Below are 14,080 nucleotides of genomic sequence, written 5' to 3'. Positions count from 1 at the left end.
TGAACTATTCCATTTGTTTCAGTCATCTTCTGTATTTTGCTAAGCTATTTGTGCTATGACTAACGCATGGTCACTGATCTTAGTTTCAGTGTGGACATCCTCAAAGAGGTCAGATTTAATTTTGTTACCATTAGATCCAATACGCAGAGTCCACCAGAAAAATGTATACACTCTTTGTCAGGCTCTATCGAGATATCGATATTGTCATGTGAGTTCCAAGTCTGTTGTAGTATGATCTTTGGCTCAACATATGTTGATACTGTCATCTCGTATTGAGAAAACAAGATGGCTGGAGCACACTTGACATTCGAGCAACAAAAATGTTTTGTGAAGTGGCTTTTCGAGTTTGATAATGCCAATGAAGTGCAAAGTCAGTGGAGGCGGGAGTTTGAAACAGAACCATCAACCCGCCCAACAATTAAATGCACCATTGGCAAGTTTGAATTGCATGGAAAGATTTGTGATATTCACAGAAGAGGATCAGGAAGACAGAGTACTGCTGCAAGTCATGATTCACTGGATCTCATGTTGGAAACGTTTGTTAATTCTCCACAAAACTCTGCTACACAATGTGCACGTGATGTGGGGGTTAGCTGTACAAGTGTACGAAGAACTCTGGAAGCCGCAGAGTAAAAAGTTTACATTCTATGATTACTGCACATGACTAATGGTGATGATATGATCCTGATTGCTGAATGCAATTTTGCAAATGGTATCAGCAAATGGTAACTGATGATTTGTGATGAAGGTAGTGTGGAGTGACGAGGCACAATTTAAACTTAATGGAACTGTGAATCGGCATAACAGTTCATACAGGGCACCAGAAAATCTGCATGTCTATGTGGATAAAGTGGTCAATCTACCAGGGGTTCACGTGTGGTGTGGACTATCATCTAGGGACTTAGTAGGACCCTTTTTCTTTGATGCTACTGTCACTGGCAAAGTGTACTTGGAAATGTTACACACATCAATTTTGCCAGGTATACGTGCACTTTATGGAGCTGTTGAAGAGGTCTTCTACCAACAGAACAGGGTGCCACCACACTACCACCTAGCCATACAAGCTTTCCTGAATGACAATTTTCTGGGGTAATGGATTGGACAAAGAGGGCCCATTGAGTTCCCTCCACGGTCACCAGATCTAATACATATGGACTTTTACTTGTGGAGAACTGTGAAAGATAATTTCTGTCAACATAAGCCATGCATGCTGGAGGAACTTAGCCAGGACATTACAGCAACATGTGCAATGATCTCCATTGTCACATTGACTGACATAGTTACGGCAACCACTTGTCATCATGTTGTGTGTATAGCTGCCAACGGTGAACATTTTGAACATTTAAAGTAACATTGTGCTAAACTGAAGGTTATGCAACATATGTGATCAAATCTTAAATGTAAAATAAACACATAAGTAATACTTTTTGTTCCTTAAAGTGTGTGTACATTTTTCTGGCGGACTCTGTATTTCCCACATGAGTGGGCTTACAAACTCTCTGTTCTACAGTAGTTTTCAGAGACAGCATTTAGTAATGTTTTGTCGTGCCCATCACTTACAAAGTTTTAATTAGGTCATATTTTATTTTTATGTATTAATTTTTTTAAAGTCTGTATTGTGACAGACTACTCGGGAGTTCAGTCGTTGACAATAAAGTAATTCAGTTGATTTATGTTATACCCAAACCTGTAAACCTACTTCCATCAGTACAAAAATTTGAAAAAAAATTTTATAGTCAGTTTATAATAAAAGCATAGCAAAATGTACAAAATACACCAGATCAAAATACACACACACACACACACACACACACACACACACACACAAAACAATAACCAACACACATCACCAACTCCCACAAAACCACTTAAGTTCCTGCATGTCTGTATTATATTGAACTATTAGTTCCTTTGCAAAAGGATGAGAATATTAAGTAGGTTTGTTGCACACAAGAAGCTGCTGCTCATGAACTTCAAAATCGAATTTATTAATTCCATGTTATCAGTAGTGTCAAGGAAATACATTTGGTTATAAATATGTGTCTTCTTTCCAATGTCCAACCAACAACTCACTGTTCTTTCTCCTTCTCTTTCTCTCTTGATAGTCCAGTCTACCTATCACCTTCTCGATACTAACGGGCCACTCATTTTTGGTATGTAGTCAAATGCTGTCCTCAAGTGGAAATTGTGGGAGTTTTTCACTCAACAAACAAATGCCTTATTTCATCTCACCTGCCCCTTTATTTTCTCAAGGATCACACTCTGTATCATTTTTGGAAATACTCAATCAATGGCGTTCTCTATTTACACTTCTCCAGTAGTCTGTTCTGAATTTTACCCTGACACTTCAAGGAAACAACTTATACAATGTGCAAAGTATCACATCCAGGCAAAATTTGCCCACAAATAAAGTCACTCAAAAAATCCTTAACTTCATACATAACTTAAGAATAGCAGCATCTCAGTTACACTAAAGGTAAGTAAAGATGAAATATCAACAAAAAATTTACATTCGTCTCTATATAAATACCTTCCCCAGGTATCTAAACGTTTCTGCTATACATCAACTTACACAACACGATTCCTTTGTAATTAGTTTCACATTATCTTAAAACTACTGACCATTGGTCAAAAAAGTCAACAACGGCTGGGAGAGCACTGTGGTGACACCATGCACCTCCATACCAAATCTGAATGACACCTTTGGCATAGGAAGACACGGTGGTCAGTTGCTCTCCATTGGTCTGTCTGGACCAAAACACAGATCTTTACCTTATCTTACCTTACCTTATTGACCATAGGCACAAAAAAATATTTGCTAGGTTTTCCACCAATAAAGCTTAATCATAATAATATACAGCCACATACAAAAATATTCATAATTACCTCTTCTCAAAGACACTTAACTAAAAAAACTTCTTCTACCTATACATATACACTGTCAAGACACATTAATGTGATCACTAGTGAAAAGCCTGAAAAACCACTTTTTGCAGCATGGACCACTACAAGACATACATAAAGAGTGTCATTGATGTTCTAGAAAGTACCGCCAGGGATGTGAAGCCATGCCAACTCCACCGCTGTGGCAAGTTGCATTAGGTATGTCGTTTGAGGGTCCATGACATGAATAACCTGATGGAGGTATGTATGGCCAGGGGAATATGGTAAACTTATCCTGCTTTTCTTTGAACCATGCAAGGATACTGCAACCTTTGTGACACAATGCATTGCCCTGCTGGTAGATGTCATTGTGCAGAGGAAAATTGAATTGCATGTGGGGGTAGACATGGTCCCCAAGGATAGATGCATACTTGCGCTGATCCATTGTGCCATCCAGAAAGATGAGACCACCCAGGGGAATGTAACAGCAACATTCCCCAGACCATAATTCTCCTTCCAGCCTGGACCCTTCTGATGATCGTTGTAGGGTGTTTACTTTCAGACATTTCACATTGTACACACCAATGGACATATGATAATGGATCATAAAATGTGTTTCACCAGAAAACACTACCTGTTGCCACTCAGTTGTCGTCTAGTTGTGGTGCTGGCTTGAAAATTTCAAATTTCATCACCGATGAGTAGCATTCAGCATGAGTGCATGAACGAGATGGCTGCTGTGGAGGCTCATACGCAACAGCACTTGTGAAATGGTTGTTGAGGAGACACTGTTTGTAGCTCTGTGGTTTATCTGGAGACTCAATTGCATGTGTATTCACCCATACACATTTCTGCTGGTGTTGGTCACCCTTGTCATCTATGGCCACAGTTACCTAGGTGCAGTTTTGCTGTGCATGGTATACTTTAACCATGGTGGCACATGAACTGTTTACAAACTTAGCCATTTCCAAAATGCTTCAACCCTTGGCCCAAAAGCCAATGACAGTGACCTTGTGGATGTCAAATCAATTGCTCTGTTTCTGCATTATGATAATGACTGCACTATTTTTCATGTCCCCCGAAAACCTTTATACACCTTCCACTGCTAGTGCAGCCACCTGTCATCTGTGTGTGGTTTCTGCATACTGACTTCGAACGTAGACACTGATCCCATTAATGTGAGTTGATTGTGTATATACTGAAGTCTCTCAGCTCAGTTCTGTTTGTATGTTGCGCTAATCTCAGGAACTACTGTACGATGTTGTTCTCACTAATAAGTAGATTAACTTATAAGAAGGTTTCTTTATATAATTTACAATTATCTCATGCAAACTGGCTGAACTCTGATGAATTAAAGCCCCTTTCTGTCTCAAGATTCTTCATGCCAGTGTTGCATGTCAGAGGATGGTTCATTCCTATGTTACATGGGAGAGGGTACTTTGTAGCAATGTTATGTTGGGAAAGGTAGGAAAAAGTCATATAGAAAACGGAGCTCACTTCAGACTGGCACTGGGGTCAGATAGTCAGGAAGTGGCTGTAGCTTGTATGAAACTTATTGCAGTCAAGTGGGCTTGTTGGCTCAGTAGCTTGCAGTTTAAGTTACATGAAAGTGATGGTATTTAGTTACCTAGTATTTTTCTCCAAATTTTAATTATAACTCTACACAGTGAGTCTTAAACAAAATTACCCCTATGCCAGACAAGTTCCAGGCAATGACATGCAGTGCTACCTACTTGAAGCTGGGGCAAGTCACTATTACTTAAATGAACTACAAAACAATCCTGCCCTTACTTTAGTAGAGACATAAGATTAATTATTCAACACTCAAAGTTTATTATAGTATCCAGGTCACATTTTAAATTTCATCTAGAGAATCATACAAAATGGAACACTCATAAAAAAATTTACAAAAAAATTAAATTGATATTCGTCTATACGAGAAATATCAAATACATTCAAGAAAATACATTATCCTCTTCATTAGCTCACTTGCAAATTCATCACTTTCCCATTACATGAATTTACACAATTGGCTAGATGTCACTCTCAAAAATTGGACTTATACTAATAATAGGAAAAACACAATTAGTTGGAAAAACTAATGCACTACATTTCAAGTAGTATTTATATAATTGCTGTAAAATTTCGGATCTTCTACGTGCACATTGGCAAAATTCTTCATAGGTTTTGAACATAGCAGACAGTAGGTTTTTCGATGGGATTTTTCTAAAAGATAGTAAGAGAAATAAAACGACATAAAATAGGGAGTTTGCTGCAGTGTATCAATTCAGATTGTTTTCTTTGTAATGTGCAATGACTGTAATGTACGTGTTAAACCTACAAATAGCTAATTATACATGCTGGTGATGTAAAAATATGTGTGCTGCAAGGAGAGGACATTCATTTGTTAATTTGTCTGAAAGGATCAGGCAAATAAACTGGAATAATTACCGCTATTGTATGTTACTGCACTTCTACTGGCTTATAATGTGCTAGTGTGCACAAGATGGAATATGGCCGCAAGGTAAAAAGAAGCCAGTTTACCAGTGCCACACAGGACAGACTTTTTAGAGAAACATAGGCTCTTCTGCTCACTAAATTTAATAATTGTGAACAGCGTTCTCTCCGTGATGTGCTAATAGCAATGAACTACTGTAACTGTTGTTCACTTTAGGTTAATTTATGTTTCTTGATTCATAATTTCAAATGATTAACTGCAAGCAGTATAATTTTATTAATAATTACATCTTAAAGTTGCAAGAAATAATTTTCTGTTACTAAAATTGCACATACTGAATGTGGTGGTGCAGTGGTTAGCACACTTCACTAACTTTCAGGAGGACGATGGTTCAAATCAGTGTTCGGTCATCCAGATTTGTTTTTTTCCATGATTTCCGTAAATTGTTCCAGACAAATGCTAGGATGGTTCCTTTGAAAGAACATGGCCAGTTTCCCTCCCCATTATTGACATAAACCGAGCTTGTGCTCTGTCCAAAATTACCTTGATGTCGATGGGACATTAAACCCAGTCTTCCTTTCAATACATTTTACAGACAGTAGCCACATACATACCAATGGATGTACCTGCAAAATTGACGTCAGAAGATAATGACATCATAAACATTGAGCAGTGTGAAAATGACACTCCAAAGTTAAGTTCCTGAGAGATACAGGTGAAATATGTGTACAAATATGTACAAAATACTTAAATACATCTGAAATATATATTGCGTGTGTGTGTGTGTGTGTGTGTGTGTGTGTGTGTGTGTGTGTGTGTGTGTAAAGTCACAGGTGAAAACCTCATCCTAAACCCCTGGAACAATTTCAGCCAAATTCAGTTCACAAATGGTAAGTAACACGCAGCATGGGGTGCAGATAGTTGTACATATATGATACCTCTGTCTATAATTTTCTGGCAGTACACCTCTTCTTTAATAACTTTTTGGTACAATTACAGAAATTTTGAAGTTGAAACTTTGATTGAAGCAATTTTTTAAAATTTGAAGTGAACAGATATAGAGTACACTACTGAGGTCACAGCCTCTGACCAATCAGAACATTTGTTATGATTCACCATTGGTCTTCAGGTAAATGATGCAAACTTTGACATCTCATGTGCATGTGTTCTGCTGACCTGTTCACTTTGTGTCAGAGTATTCTCACTATGTTACAGTATAGATTTAGAGCAGTTGGATGTATTTGTGGGTCACAGATAATGTAGCTGTACTGATGTTGTTTTGTGTTGTGGTCTTCATTCTAAAGACTGGTTTGATGCAGTATTCCACACTGATCTACCCCAAGCAAACTGCTTCATCACTAAATAACTACTCCAACTTATATATGTTTTGATGTGCTTACTGTATTCATGCATAGGTCTCAATCTACTATTTTTACTTCCCCCACTTTCCTGCACTTCTAAATTGACTATTCTTTGATACCTCAGAATGTCTCCTACCAACCGAACCTTTCTTTTAGTCAAGTTATGCCATAAATTTCTTTATTCTCCAGTTTGATTCAGTACTTCCTCATTAGCTGTACAATTCACCCATCTAATCTTCATCATTGTTCTGTAGCATCACATTTAAAAATCTATTCACTTCTTGTCCGAACTATTTGTTGTCCACATTTTGCTTCTGTATGTGGCTACATTCCAGAGAAAGACCTTCAGAAAAGACTTCGTAACACTTAAATTGATATTAGCTGTTAATAAATCTACCTTTTTCAGAAATTATTTTCTTGCTATTCATAGTTTTCATTTTATATCCACTTTACTTCAGCCTTATTAGTTATTTTGCTGCCCACACAGCAAAACTCATCTAGTACTTTTAGCATATAATTTCCTAATCCAATTTCCTCAGCGCTGCCTTATCTAATTTGATTACGTACCATTACCCTTATTTTACTTTTGTTGGTGTTCATCCTGTAATTACTTTTCAAGACACAATCCATTCCATTCAGCTGCTCTTCCAAGTCCTTTGCCACCTCTGAAAGAATTAAAATGTCAATATCAAACTACAAAGTCTTTATTTCTTCTCCATGAACTTTAATTCCCTTTTCAAATTTCTCCTTGGTGTCTTTACTGCTTGCTCAATTCACAGACTGAATAATATTGAGGATAGGCTCCAATAGTTTCTCATTCCCTTGCTAACCACTGCTTCCCTTTCCTGTGCTTCAACTGTTATAGCCACAGTCTGATTTCCGTACAAGTTGTAAATAATCTTTCACTCCTTGTATTTTATCCCTGACACCTTCAAAAATGTCAAATAATATAGCACAGACCACATTGTCAAACACTTTGTGTGAATCTACAAATGCTATAAATGTAGGTTTGCCTGTCTTCAGTGTATCTTCTAAAGTAACTAACAGGGGCAGTACTGCCCAAAGTGTTCCTCAATTTCTCCAGAAGGTAATATCATCTTCCACATGATCAGCTTCTATCACTGTATTTTATTCCTGACACCTTCAAAAATGCCAAATAATGTAGCACAGACCATATTGTCAAACACTTTGTGTGAATCTACAAATGGTATAATGTAGGTTTGCCTTTCTTCAGCATTTGTATTTGTATTTATTTATTGGTCCTGTAAATCATGTTTAGGTACATATTTTGCACAAACGATGTAGGACAAGTCAGGTTGGTACAGTATATACATCATACACATTGTTATTTTGAAAAGATAAATAATTAAAAATTATTCAATACATGTTGAATATTGATGACAAAATTAATATAATGAAATAAAATGATGGATTGGTTAAGAATATTTGAGCAGTTACACTATACTTTTCTGGTACTCTAAAAACTCGGAAACAGAATAGAAGACTGGTCAAGCAAGTACTCTTTCAGTTTCACTTTAAACTTTTGTAAAATTTGCATCTGTTTCAAATAGGATGGCATGTGATTGTACAGCATTATGCCAGTATGATACACTCCTCTCTTACAAATGTTTGTACTTACTGTATTGACATGCAAACAATTCTTCTGCCTAGTATCATGAGGGTGGTAATCACAGTTATACTTGAAGATATTTCCATCTTTTAAAATACTTCCTTTTGTGAAATTTAGTATTTCATACTTATATAGACAAGGAAGAGGTAGTATATTGAGATTTTTAAATATTGGCCTACAGGAGTCTCTTTACTTAGCATGGTTTATTATTCTAACAATATTTTTCTGTAGCCTAATTGTTTTGTTTGTACCTACAGAGTTCCCCCAAAAGATAATGCCATACATCAGCAGTGACTGAATACTGCCATGGTACATTGTGATCACTGACGCATGGCTAGTATTTTGTGAGAGGATTCTTACTGCATACATAAGTGTGTTTAACTTTTTATGTACATGATTAAGATGTGCCTCCCATTTTAGTTTTTGCTGAATATGTATAACTAAAAATTTTGTGTCACTCACAGATGAGGCAGTTTTTCCATCAATTTTAAAAATCTGTCTTGCAGGATGTAGTTTCTGTGAATTGTGGAAATTGACTGTCACTGTTTTTTCATTATTTATTATTAGCTTGTTTGTTCTGAACCATTGTGTTAAATTTTGTATTTTACCTGTAGCTGTTTTTTTGTAGGCTTTCCTCATCACATGATTTGATTAGGATATTTGTGTCATCTGCAAAATGTACTGTTGTCCCTTTAGTAATTTTTTCTGACTAATCATTAACATAAAGACTGAAAGGAATTGGCCTAAGGACTGACCCTTGAGGAACTCCATATGTAATGTTTTGTGCATTACTGTAAAAATTACAAATTTGTTGTGTTTTTATGTCTTTGTATTTTATTTGAGTGATCTGTTGATGGTCATGAAGGTAGGAATGTATCCACTTGTTTGGCAGGCCTCGTATTCCATAATTACCTAGCTTCTGCAACAGAGTATTATGATCAGTTACATTGAAGGCTTTACTAAGGTCAAGAAATATGCCAGACACATGTCGCTTATTATCTACTGCAGTTAGAATTTCATTTAAGAAGGTATAAATAGCGGACTGTGTTGAATAAAAATCTCTCGGTGTACATGCCGCGTCAATACAGGATAAAACTCCAAGCTTTCGACCACTACCTCCATGCTCGTCGTCAGGGCTAAAAGTGACTGTCGTGAACTAGCGAGGTTCCCACTTTTATATGCCAAGGACGGCTTCTGATTGGCTGGAATACATCATAGCAACAGCAATATGGCGCATACTGAAGTGGTGCCCTCTACTTGCATAGATGTAGTTTCTATCCTGCGTTGCTCGCAGCGTCATCCCTTGAATTAGGAAGTAAAGTGCGGGAAATTTTTCTCTGCGATTTTTCTTTATCCAGTGCACTCTTCCAAGTGTTGCTAAGTGCATAGCCACTGTCTCTGTTAAAGTTATTATCGCTAAGTCTAATTTCGACTGCTTCCTGGATCACAGAGTCCCAATAATTCGATGCTGACTGTGTTGATCTGCCAGTTCTGAATCCGTGTGGTGCATCACTTATTATGTTTACTTTATTTAGAAAGGCTGTTAGCCTTCTAAGAAATAGTTTTTCAAGAATTTTGCCAAAGCCTGACAATACTGATCTACAGTTTGCAGCTTCATGTTTGTCCCCTTTCTTGTACAGTTGTATCACTTCTGCCATTTTCAGATTTTTCGGGAATATACCACTCATGAATGGTAAATTGAAAATATCCGTTAACGGTTGTACGATAGATTTTACACTTGCTTTGATAATAATATCTGGTATTTCATCAGTACCTGCTGAATACTTATTGGGTAACCTTTTTATAATGGCAGCTAATTCCTCAGGTCTTGTAGGAGACATGAACAGGGTTCTTGTAAGAATTTTTATATCTGACTGGAGTTTATTGCTGTCTGGTTGTGAGTTGTAAAGTTTTGTAATCAGGTGATGTGCCACATTAGAAAAGTGGTTGTTAAATTTATTAGCCACTACTGTGGGGTTGATTATTTTATTGTTGTTTTCATGAAGTTCTACATTTTTGTGGGCTAATGATGTAGTACCTGTTTCTCTTTTTATGATATTTCAGGTTGCTTTAGTCTTATTCCTGGAATTTTTTATTTGTTTGTCATTTTACATTTTCTTTGCTTTTGTTATAACTTGTCTAAGTATTTGTTTATATTGTTTAAAGTAGTTGATAAATACAGGATTTGTGGTTTGCTTTGAGTGTTCATATAAGATCCTTTTATTCTGGCATGTTATTTTTATTCCTGTTGTGATCCATTTATTTGGTTTGTGTACAGAATTTACAAGTGATGTATGTTTAGGAAAGCCTATTTCAAAAAAATGTTTGTACGTGGCCATAAATTTATCAAACTTGTCATCTGTGTTGTTTGAAATGTAAACATCAGTCCAGATTTCTCTTCTCAAGAGAGAACAAAAGTAATCTGTGTTTTCATTATTAAACTTCCTGACAATAGCTCTAGTTTTATGGACTTGTGTGTTTCCTGGAACAGCAAGTGTTAGTATTTGGGCATTGTGATCACAACCAGTGTTTGCAGTCTGTGTGTTGCAGATATATTTATCTGTATTTACAAACACCTGATCTATGGTTGTTGCACAAGTAGTGGCTATACGAGTTGGGTTAGTTATAGTTGGTTTTAGGTTAAAGAACTTCAGTAAGTCTTTGATTTCATTTTTAAATTTACTGGATTTGGAGAAATAAACATTGAAATCTCCACATATGATAATATTTTTTGAGGGTGTTGAAATCCTCTAACAGCTCTTCCATATGATTATAAAAAACTTTTTATCACCATCTGGTGACCTATATTCACAGATGATAACTGAATTTCTAGTTGGCAGTTCTACTATTGAGAGTTCTATGTCTCTTTCTTTAGGTAAGCTATCAAATTTGGTTATGTTAGTGAAGTCTATATCTTCTCGAACATATATGCAGCTACCACCATACCTTAGCACTTCTCTACAATTTAAACTGAGGCTAATTTAAACTGAGGTAGGTGTGCTAGTTCTATCATGTCTTTATTTAGCCAGTGCTCAGTAAAGCATAAAACAGAAATATCACTCATATCATTTAACAAGATATGTATTTCATTCAGTTTATTGGAAAGAGACTGAACATTCTGATGGAACAATTTAAAGTATGAAGTAGTGACTATATGGTGTCTTGCTTGACCACTTACCTCTTTTTTACATCTAGTATTGTTAGCTGTAAAAAATCCTCCTTGTTTTGAGGTGTGGGTGGTGTCTTCTTGCTAGCTGGTTCCCTGGATTCTGGGCCCTGCCTTTCGTGTGCTGTTGTGCTTCTAGTGGTAATCCACTTGTCAAGTAGTATCTTCTAAGGTAACTTGCAGGGGCAGTACTGCCCAAAGTGTTGCTCCATTTCTCCAGAAGGTAATATGATCTTCCATGTAGTCAGCTTCTATCACTGTTTCCATTCATCTGTAAGTAATTCATGTCAGTATTTTGCAACTCTGTCATGTTAAACTAATGGTTTGGTAGTATTCACACCTGTAAGGATGTTACTTCTTTGGAACTGGAATGGAATTCTTTCATTCTTTTTGGTATGAGGACATTCTGACTGCCTCACACATGGCTGTCTCTTCCAAGAATCTTAGTCATTCTGAAGGAGTGTAATCAAATCCGGGGCCTTGTTTCCACCTAGGTCTTCCAATGCTCTGTCAGATCCTTCTCACAATATCATATCTCTCTTTTCATCTTCATTTACTTCCTCTTCCTTTCCTCTTCTGCACTATGCTATGAGAATTATTATTGGCATGTTTATTTGTTATTTAACACTTTTATGTATTTTTTAAAATGTGTATGTCAGCAGAAACGGTTAGTGTGGCCCAAATAATTTTGGAAACAGTCAATTTTTGTCAGTATAGTGTAAATGGATAGGTAAAAAATCTACTCACCAAGCGGTGACAGAACACACACAGAAAAGTTGACACGAAAGGAAGAGGGGTGAAGGAAAAGGACTAGAGATGTCTAGGAAAAGGGGTAGATTTTGGAAAAGTCACCCAAAACCATGGGTCAGGGGGGACTTATAGGATGGGTTGGGAAGGAAAGACTCAAGAACGGATGTAATGTATAATGGGAGGACAGTTTGGAGTGTTAGAAAGCGTGGGGGTGGCAAAAGAGATAACCAGAGGGTCGATAAAAAGATAGAAAAACAGAAGAAAAGAAAAGAAAAAATTTGGAAAAAAACAGAAAAATTTGTATGAAAATTGTGAGAATAGACACTGGTTAACAAGAGGTCTTTCCTTCTCAACCCGTCCGATAAGTCTCCCCTGATCTGCAGGTCTGGATCACTTTTCCAAGCTCTACCACTTTTCCTAGACCTCCCCAGTCCTTTTCCTTCACACCTCTTCCATCACCTTCAACCTCTCTGCCTGAAGAAGGAGCCACTGGCTGCAAAAGCTTCCCTAATCATAACTTCTTTTATGTGTGTGTCCTTCCACCACTTGGTGAGCAGATTTTTTATCTATCCAGTTAGATTATACAATTCTGGATAATTCATAAAGAGTTAAAAGTGCTCGTCACTTGCATAGATGGATCAGCTTTGTTAAAAACTGACTGTGTTCCTTTGGCATATGATCAAGTGAGTAATAACTGTCTATTTCCAAAGAAACCTAGCTCATTCAAAAGCCCTTATTTCACCTTGTACAGTAATTGGACTTCTTTATCTGAAAAGTCATTGCCTGAAATATGATCCATAATTAAAGTTTTAACTCACCAGAAAATATTTTGTCATTTGAAATCATAATATATTTTATATTCCAGATCTCACATTATACTTTTGTTGCTCTAATTTTTCTGAACCAGGTAATACAATTGACTATCTGAATAATGTACTAATTAAGAAGTTAATAATTAAGAAAATTATGAACCTGAGAAATACACTGCTACACAAAAACTGAGCAAACCACTGTGTATATGCATATAATATCTACCAAATAGCTAACCTGTCTATTACATTTGCATTTATCTAATCTACAGTTAAACAAAATTATTTTATTTAGTAGAATGACACCATTATTAAATTTGACCCATGTATAAATATAATATAGTTACTGATTTCAGAAATTATTAATGCATTGGTCTTTATATACCCCTCCCAGACAATAAGTCACCAGTCCAATGTTACTCTTAATGGAAAAGTTCACATTTCGCAAACATGTAATGTTCTGAATGTAAATGTGGGTCTTAGTTATTCACACAATCTTAATTATTTTGTGCAATTATGTCATGGACCTATTTGGAGTAGCCTGGCTGCAGTAGTCTGCATAAATTTTTGCACTGTGAGATGACTGAAGCCTCTTAACCATTACTAAGAAATGTTTGTAATCGTACATCTTCTTTCAACTTATATTTGGTGAAGATTTATGTCACAGAGACATGAGTTACTTCATTATAGAAGAGTGTTCTGAACAAATTGCAACTGCCAACAATTATGAAGTGTGTGTGTACTAGCCTGGTCTTTGTAACAAATGAACTAAATTGCTAGAAGAAGCTGATCATTCCCAGTATATGTGTGTGTGGACAACAATAAATGTGGAAATAAGTCAACTTAAAATCAATGATGTCACCTCTGTTATTGTTCAATTTAGTCGCAAATCCAAACACTTTTCAGCAAGGAACTACAAGAGTGAGATGCTACAGAGGTACTTCAGTCACAAACTAGTCTGGTAATACAATATCCTGTGTTCTTAGATGACACTTACTGTATTGTCTTGGGATGTTCTTTCAA

Source organism: Schistocerca americana, chromosome 2 (assembly GCF_021461395.2).
Source record: "Schistocerca americana isolate TAMUIC-IGC-003095 chromosome 2, iqSchAmer2.1, whole genome shotgun sequence".
Classification (NCBI taxonomy): domain Eukaryota; kingdom Metazoa; phylum Arthropoda; class Insecta; order Orthoptera; family Acrididae; genus Schistocerca; species Schistocerca americana.
Note: the sequence above shows the minus strand (reverse complement) of the source record.